At 41.5% G+C, this 9,305-nt stretch overlaps 1 pseudogene; it reads left to right on the top strand.

Annotated features, from left to right (window-relative positions):
* The first annotated feature begins 7,324 nt into the window (after positions 1 to 7,324).
* On the top strand, positions 7,325 to 7,733 carry LOC113179353 (cytochrome c oxidase subunit 7B, mitochondrial pseudogene; annotated as a pseudogene).
* Positions 7,734 to 9,305: the final 1,572 nt, after the last annotated feature.

Genomic DNA, 9,305 nt, shown 5'->3' on the forward strand with positions numbered 1-9,305 from the left:
AACACCACCACCATGTTTGTTTTAAAACTAACTCCTCTTGGCTGGATGCAGTGGCACACACCTGGAATCCCAGCGGCTCAGGAGGCTAAGGCAGGAGGATTATTAGGTCAAAGCCAGCCTCAGCAAAAGTAAGGCCCTAAACAACTCAGTGAGACTCTGTTTCTAAATAAAATACAAAAAAGGGCTGGGAGTGTGGCTCAGTGGGTAAGTGTTCCTGAGTTCAATTCCTGGTAACATAAAAAAAAAAAAAATTAACTCCTCTTTTTATTTTCTTTCAAAACCTCTCCTTCCTCGGGGCTGAGTACAGCATCAAAAAGGAAATTATTTCTATCAATCCAGGCTCAGAAAGGCAGACCTGCAAAGAGCAGGGGAGTTATGCCTCACACAATGATGAAAAAGGAGGGTCAGAGGAGCAGCAAGATGAGAGTCAATAACCTGTTAACCTGAGAAGTACATCCCACTGTCAAAGTCAAGGGGTAGAGAAATCTGTAAGAAGCTGTTGGCAGCATTGGTTATGGGCCTACAGCCATCCATCTGGTAATGGGTCTTAGAAAAGCAGGTCACAGAGTGCAGAAGGGCAAGGACAAGCTGGTAGCTGCTGGCCACCTCTGCATCTCTCTGCGTCTAGCCATGTGATGAGCCCCTGAGACTAATGGTTGTCACTTCTCCTCCATTTTTGCAATTCCCTGCAAGCAAGTTACACTTTGGCCAACTCTAACCAGAAATCAGGAAATTGAATTCTGGAAATCAAATTCGCAGTTATCCAAGTTAGCAATAGAACAATCCAGATCAGTATGTTTCGATAAATTTCCAAGTTGCAAATGAATTGTATTCTCTGATACTTCTACTCAGGGGGATGCTTTCCGGTTAAGGAAGATTTTCAGCTCAAAGGAGTCTCAGACTCTACAGTCTGGTAAGGAATATATGGGGTAGGAGGATTAAGATATTTTCCTGGTGGCATAGTTTTATTTTTTCCAGGGCTTTCAACTTTCTACCAATAACCCCTTGATTATAGAGAAAATTCACTTGTATAGACAGACTGGGATCATAGCCCAATGGGGACTACCACAAACTCATAATCATTATCCTGCAAATGATTTCTGCAAATCTTGTATCTTCGTTTATGTTGTAGGGGTGCTTGATTTAGTATAAAAGTAAACTTTAAGTGGCTTCTTGGATATAGTTCTTAACTTTTTATCCCTTGATGCTTTACTTGCAAGAATATGCACCCATTTATCCTGTGGCTTCAAAAACCCAAATCATATCACCAGGAGCCCAGAAAGTGCATATCCAACACGGAGAAATGAGCTTTCCCTATGCTCCCCTGCCCTGCTTCAAACCTTCACAGGCTCCCAGTACCCCCTCAGGATGGAGTCCAGCTGCCTAAACCACAACCCCAGGCCTCCCTAATCTGAGGCCCATCCATCATCATGTTTTTTCACAGGCCCTATAAAATTCATTTTTTTCAATGATGTGAGAAAAAAAAATCAAAACATCTTCAGGGCTAAAGTTTTATATTTTTTCTCTTCTGGTTTTGAAGGAGTCAAAGCATTATACTAGCCTCCCAAAAATATCATGGACCCTGGTGTTGTGCCCGTGTGTCTCCTGGGCCTAATGGGCGAATTGGCCACAGGTCAGTTCTATCACCCTCCCCAATTCACAGAGAACTTCAGACCATCCCAGAAATCCTTCATCTAGATTGTGGTAGAGGCAGGATTTGACTCTGTTCTGTGTAACTCCGGAGCCTCTTCTCTTAACTGGTACTTCAGTGTGTTCCAAATATTTTTTAAGATGACCCTTAATAAAAAATCAATTTTATAGCACAACACAATGCTCATATGCCCATATGTATACATATTAAATCAAGAGTTTCATTCAACTGTATTGATCCTTACCACACAGGTAATTTACACTGATGTTTTCTATTCTATTTTATTTGGATCTATTGCATTGTTTAAAATGCTGCTTGCAGAAACAACAAAACAAAACAAACACTGCTTAAATCTCAAATATATAGAGTTCATGACCCAGCAATAATACCGTGGCCCACATCTTGAAAACCCCATATACCCCTATAATATCATTTAATAAATATTTCTTGAATAAAGGTCTTGGGTACAAGGACAGGGTAGGGACATCACCCAACAAAAATATTTTCAGCCAAACAGCCATCAGTTTCATCAGTCTCTTTAACAACTGAAATTACATGAAAAGAGAACATGTGTTATCTTAGAAATAAGAAACCAGTGCTTGATTTAATATTTGCCTGGAAAGAATGTCGTGAGTGCTCTGATTTTATATGGTTTTGTCTTGAATATGTCTTGACATCCCATCAGACTTCAGCTATTCTAAAGGCAGGAGATGAATATGTGGTTAAGAAAATCCACGTACCTGGGATGGCTCACTCTCTTAGTCCTGTGAATGGCTGTTTTCTCCTTGATTAATCAAACACGAGCCTTTCACTGAGTTTCCTTAACTGTGCACTAGGGGGGAAAAGGAGAATGTCAAAATGGCTAGTTGGAGAAAGAATCCTTATTAAACCAGATCCAAAATGCAGACCAGGCAGTGTAAACATGCCACCTGGCTGATCTAAAGTCTCTCTGAAGCCTATAGGACTTCAGAACCCTGAAATGAGGGTGCTTATAAGTCCCTAGGTGGTCTCAAGGGACGGCTTTCCTTCTACATTTGGGGACCAGTCTCGATAATGGAGATGACACATAACCTTCATTCACTAGGACCTTCTGACAGTCAGCTCTACACCCAGTGCCCAGAGTGGTACTGGGTACCAAAGACCAGTCAATGGGTGATGGGTGGATAGAGGCCTGCAAAAAAGAATGCATGAATGTTGGGATGAGAACGATGTACTCAAATCAAGGAAGTTCAGACCCAAGGAGCTGTAAGACCCACTCCTGAGAGCGAGGCTCAAAAAAATGGGGGAAGGCAAGAAGAGAAAGTACAAAGAACTTCAGGATACAGGGATCATGGTGTGAGAGGAAGGGTTCAGAACAGGCAGGTAGGGGGCTGGGTTTGGTTGATCTTGTCGTCTAGTTAGCTGTGCAATTTGGGCAATAGCCTTCACCTTTCTGGACCCCTATTCCCTCAGCTCTAAGTTGTCTGGGCATTGGAGGTCAGCTGGTGGTCAGAAGGTTCTAGTAAATAAAGACCCCATGCTACTTTCATGATGGAGACTAGTCCTCAAATATAGGAGGAAATCCATCTCCTCCATGTTATTTGAGAAGGTCTTGTGATGTGTTAGCCTCTATTTGGGGATGTGTCCAGCCAATGCTATTTAAGACTCCTTTCAGTCTTTGATTTCAGAATTCTGTGTAATCAGAGATCTGAACAACTATGGAGAGTGGTAACAAAGAATGGGAGAGCAGTGTCTGAAATTGGGGTCTCTGATGACCTTATGGCTGTGGCATGCTTAGTGCCTGGGAAAATTTCTGTGCAAAGGTGCAGGATGCCTAGCTGCTATGATAATGCCCTCCATAAGGAGGCTCTGTGTTAGAGTCTTATCAGCCTCGACCCTGATCTCGGGCACACAGCTCCAGAGAATAGAGGAACTCTCATGCTAGACAACCACAGTGTTTCACCAGCTCCCTGCTCCTGAATCGGCCTGTAGAACAGTGACTTTAAACAATGGACTTTCTTGAGAGAAACAGAAAGCTCCAAACACTGCACGTTGCAACTGTAGAATGAATGTAACTGGGGAATAAGCTGCATAATGCTGCTATCTCGTTAACATTCATGAGTACAAAGAATAATACTTGCATAGTCTTTAATAATGAGACATATATAAAGACTGAATGCATAATTCCTTAGACCTGCTTCTCCATCAGAGAGCAGTGCCCCACCTGACCCCAGCTGTTATCTTCAAAATCTGAGTCTGTGAGTCTTTATTTTTCTTATCCCCCTTCGCCCCTTGCCAGAATCTGTTAGATTGGCATGATGGTCATAGGTCCTGTCTGTGTTAGGCCATGAGCAAGGAGGAGGGTCTTTTGGAAATTTTGACATTAGAAGGGCATCCTCATGCCCAAGAGGCTGGGACTTACACTCACCTCTTCACTGGGTGCACTGTTTTATTGAATCTGGGTTTTAGAATCCAAGTTCCAGCACTGAGTTCCCAGATAACCTAGGAGAAGCCCTGGCAACACTTCTACCTTTTGCTTTATTTATTTATGACAGTATAGAGGATTGAACCCAGGGCTCTCACACTCTAAGCAAGTACTCTGCCCCTGAGCTACATCCTCAGCCCCTGGCAACCCTTCTAATTCTTTAATGTTCCTGATTATGATTTTAAGTACAATTGTGTCTGACATTGTACTAATTCCTTTCTTTTTTTTTTTAATGGTACTGGATATTGAAACCAAGGCCTTGCATATTTTAAACAAGCACTCTACCATTAAGTTATGCCCCAGCTCTTTTTATTTTTTTATTTGGAGACCTTGCTTAACTGCCCAAGCTGGCCTTATATTTACGATCCTCCTGCCTCAGCCTCCCAAGCTGCTGGGATGACAGGTGTGCTCCTCACGCCTGGCTTTGTGCTAAATTCTTCATCTGTGTGAACTCATTTTGTTCTTAGAGCTGAAGACTATTTATTATTCAGCTGATGGTAGTAGAGGGGAGTCAGGGAGGGCAAGTGGCCTGCCCTAAATCATCTAGCTGGGAAGTGGTACAAGTTAGATTTAAACCCAAATAAATTGGTCTCTAATTCCCATGAGTCCTTTCTATAGCGGCTGACTGCTCAAGTTTCAATGTTAACAAGACGTGAATCCCTTTCACGTGAGAGGAGTAAAGATATATCCTATTTGGTACTTTCATTCCTTTATAATCTGTAGTCCCTGAGTTCAATCTTAAGCAGTGAAAAAAGTATTACAATACCTAATTAGAACAGTTTTTTTAAAAAACTAAGGTAACACAAATGATTGCAGGATTTAAAATGATGAAAACTACACAAAGTGTATAGTCAACCATTATCAATTTCCTGGTTTATTATTGTACTACAGCTATATGAGATGAGTCTTTTGTTGGTTGGGAGTGTGATTAAATGGTAGAGCACCTGATAATGTACAAGGCCCTGGGTTTGATTTAAAAAAAAAAAAAAAAAAGTCTCTTTTTGGGAGAAACTGTTCAGGACGCATAAAACTTTTCACGCTATTTTTGTAACTTCCTATAGTCTATAAATATAAATGTGAGTGAGTGAGTGTGTATGTGTGTGTGTGTGTGTGTGTGTGTGTGTGTGTGTGTGTTTAGTACTGAGCAATGAACCCAGAGGTGCTTTACCACTGAGCTACATTTCCGTCCTTTTTTTTTTTTTTTTTTTGACTCAGGTTCTCACCAAATTGCTAAGGGTCTTGGTAGATTGCTAAGGCTGGCCTCAGACTTGTGATCCTCCTGCTTCAGCCTCTCAAGTCACTGAGATTATAGGCATGTGCTATTGTACCTGGCTGGAATACTTTTAAAAATAAATTGGTAACAGGAACCTTGAATGTCATATATCAGGATCTAGTAGTCAATTTATTCTCTGTTCTGGTTACACAGACTATATTTTCCCACTTCTTTAGAATTTAGAATGGCGGTATCAGGGAGTTCTAGCCAACAGAAGGAGGAATGGATGGGAATGGATGGGTACCACTTCCAGCTCTGATCTGTGAAATCTACCCAACTTCCATGCTTTTTCTTGCAATGTCCCATGCCCATGCTCTTTCCCTTCCCGATAACTGAAAGCAGAAGATTGACAGATTCTAGAGGATGGTAGGGCCACAGTACATGGAAGAAGCTATAGTGTCTCATCAGTTAGGGGTGATCAGGTCTTGCTCTGACCCAGTACATCAACAAGAAATAAAACCCTTTTAGGGACTGAGGTTGTAGTTCAGTGGTTGAGTACCTGCCCCGCATGTGTAAGGCTCTGTGTTTGATCCTCAGCATCACATACAAATAAAATAAAGGTATTGTGTCCATCTACAACTAAAGAAATATATTTTTTAAAACCCTGTTAGTTTCAACCATAAGCCCTTTACACTTCTGTAGTGAAAAGGGGGAGTATTTTAATAGCCATTTTTAGAAAATTGTGGATATTCTTCATTGATACTATATCTAAACCTGCAATCCTCCTGCCTCAGCCTCTGAGTCACGGGGATCACAGGTGTGCACCACCGCACCAGCAACAAGTGATAGGTTCTTAAAGGTTATTTTTGCAATGTGAGATCTGAAAACACATTGGCGAACTTTTTCTTATCTCATTATATGAAAAAAATCTATTGGTTTTTATCTTGTACTTAGAATGGATCTTTTACCCAGGCATGATTTTGTGACATCATCCATTGCTCATTTGGATAATGAGTTATGCAGATCTTTCAAATGTTGACACGTTTTGTTGTACAATATTTGAAGAAATCACATTTGTTAATATCACCACCAACCTGATTTGAAAAAAATCTTTAAATATGAAGAAAAAGCAAGGTTCAAAATGGTAGATATAAGTTTTCCATAATTCTGATTTTCACTTGAAAGCATGAGTATTGTCACTGGTGACATATACTGTCTGTTATGGTTTAGATGTGAGGTGTCCCCCTAAAGATCACTTATGAGATAGTGCAAGACGATTTAGAGGTGAAATAATAGAGAGCCTTAATCCAATCAGTTGATTAATCCTGTGATGGAATTAACTGAAGGCAGGTAGGGTGTGGCTAGAGGGGGTGGGTCCCTGAGGAGCGTGGCTTTGGGTATATAGTTTGTATCTGGCAAGTGGAGTCTCTGCTTTCTGATTATCATGTGAGCTGCTTCTCTCTGCCACACTCTTGCACCACGATATTCTTCCTCACTTTGAGCCCCAAGGAATGGAGCCAGCTGCATATGGACTGAAACCATGAACCCTCAAATAAACTTGTTCTAGTTTAAAAATTGTTCTAGTTTAAAATTGTTCTAGTCAGATCTTTTAGTCACAGCAGCAAAAAGGCTGACTAAACACTGACATTTGTTTTCTTTAAAGTGACAGGCTCACTTTGTTCAGTAAAATGTCTGTCCGACACCCCAGCTTGAATGGTGATAGTTGGTCTGTCATTTATTCTTCCAGGTACAACTGATGTGCCTTGTGAAAGCTCTAGCTCATTCAGGTCACAACTCCATTGTATTAGTGCTTTTTCCCCAAGAAAACCACCCACCAGGGACTCTGTTAGATAAGATCGCTGCTGTGTGCACACTTCCCATTCTGTCTGGTGGAATATTAAAAACACAGACATTCGAAGGTTGCATCAGCAAGTTTTCTTACTCATCACATACCCTCTTATGTCAAACTGGCATTTCTCTCCACTGTGAGTGCATGATGGGAAAGAATCTAAGGATCACCAAAACCATGGGATGGCATCAAATCTCAATAAGGATCTCAGCCAAGGCCATTGTGTTCGTCAGCGCTCTTTTCAAGGGTACCTGGGGCAAATCTGCACCAAACCAGCAGCTGCAGTTGCTTCCATTCTCTTTTAGCTCCATGAAGTTTCCCTTGGCCAAAAACAAAGTAAACCTTCTCCAAGTTCAAAGCATTCAGCAAACCATAGCAAGGCAGAGCCACCAGACTCATAAACCTGATTTCCATGACAAATATGGTAATTCTGTATTAGCTGGTGGAGCCACTTTCCTTATTGCTGTCTGAACTTAGGCAGCAACAGGAATTGGAATAGAACAGAAACCTGTGCCCTGTTGCCAGAGTCATCCTAAAGGAATGGAGAAGTCAGTAATCATGCCAGCTGATGTAATACTGAATTGTTTCAAAACCATCTCATAATTGATGCCAAGTAAAAGCACCGTGTGCCTATTAAATATGGCATAGTGGAAAAATAAAGTACACTTGAGAGTTTAAAAAAAAAATGGGATGGGTGGTAGCATTGTCTTGATTCATCCTGAACTTCCACCCTAGGTTTTGCACCAGCAGTGCAAATACACACACAGTGAAGAGGGCAAATTAGGTCCTAGTATTGTTATAAAAAAGGTTTGATCTTGGGCTGGGGCTTAGCTCAGTGGCAGAGCACTTACCTAGCACCTATGAGGCACTGGATTCCATCTTCAGCACCACATAAAAGAATAAATAAATAAAGATGATTAAAATGGCCACGGGTATCAAGGTTGGGAGATCCACAGTGACCACACAGGTCCTGACCATCTACAACTATGAAAAAACTTTTTTTAAAGGTTTGATCTTATAGACCCCCTTAAACACTTGTGAGGAATCACTCCTCTCCCCCCCCCCCAGAGTTCCTGGGACCACATTTTGAGAAACATTAGAAGCCTCATGGAGGGCCAGCCTTGAACTCTGTTACTTTCTTTTCCTCTTCCTTCTCTTAATCATCTCAGCTTAGTCATTGGCAGGTCCTCAAAGCAATGAATTCAAGGATGACACAGTGGACTCTGTTTAATATCCTCAGAGGTCTGAAAATGTAAGCTGGAATTATAACTTACATCTTTCCCTTTTTCTGGTGGTCAGATTTTTTAAAGTGATACCTTTTGGCTGGTGTTACTCATATTTTATGAAGTTTTTCTTTTCTTTTTTTTTTTTTTTTTTGTTGTGCTGCCCAAAAATCATCAGGATTTCTGATTTTCATAACAGAGATTCCAGCAGTCCCAAAGGCTTCTGGGAAATTCTTGAACTGAAAGGGAGAGGAATGTCCCTTCTCTGGAAGGCTGTCTGTCTGATTCTTTCTCATTGAAATGGCCACAAGTATCAAGGTTGGGAGATCCACAGTGACCACACACGTCCTGCCGTGCCTCAGACGGGAATTCCAGACCCTCTTCCATTCCACTATTTCGACTATCTTCCCACATGGACGGATTTAATTTTCTAATTTTTGGCTTATTTTTACCCCCTTATTCCCAGCTTTCAAACTCCTTACTTAGGCCCCTGCCTGACCCCCTAAATTTGATTATCCTTCCTCTCTCTTGGTTAAATCAACGACAGAAATCACCCAACATTCTATTACTTGATCCCCTGATACAGTGTTTGCCCCCCATGCTTTACTCTACTGTCCCTCGGGGTTTATCTACTCTTGTTGCTTTAGGAATTCAACCTGGGCCTCTGGTATTTACTACTCTCCATCTTATGTGCTGCCAGATCACCTGAGTGATTTTTAAATTAATCGTTCAATTCCTCATTCTTGAACACTGTGAAAACACCCTGGAGTGTAAGTGTGGCTCCCCCCGCTCCCTGAGAATTGCCTCATTCACCTTCAGGGATGTGGCCTGGCAGCCACTTTGGCCCTCCCTTCCCTGAATCATAGCAGATGGGCCAAGGGTCATGTGATGGATATAATTTTAGG

The sequence above is a fragment of the Urocitellus parryii genome, chromosome 2 (genome assembly GCF_045843805.1).
Source record: "Urocitellus parryii isolate mUroPar1 chromosome 2, mUroPar1.hap1, whole genome shotgun sequence".
NCBI classification, from domain to species: Eukaryota; Metazoa; Chordata; class Mammalia; order Rodentia; family Sciuridae; genus Urocitellus; species Urocitellus parryii.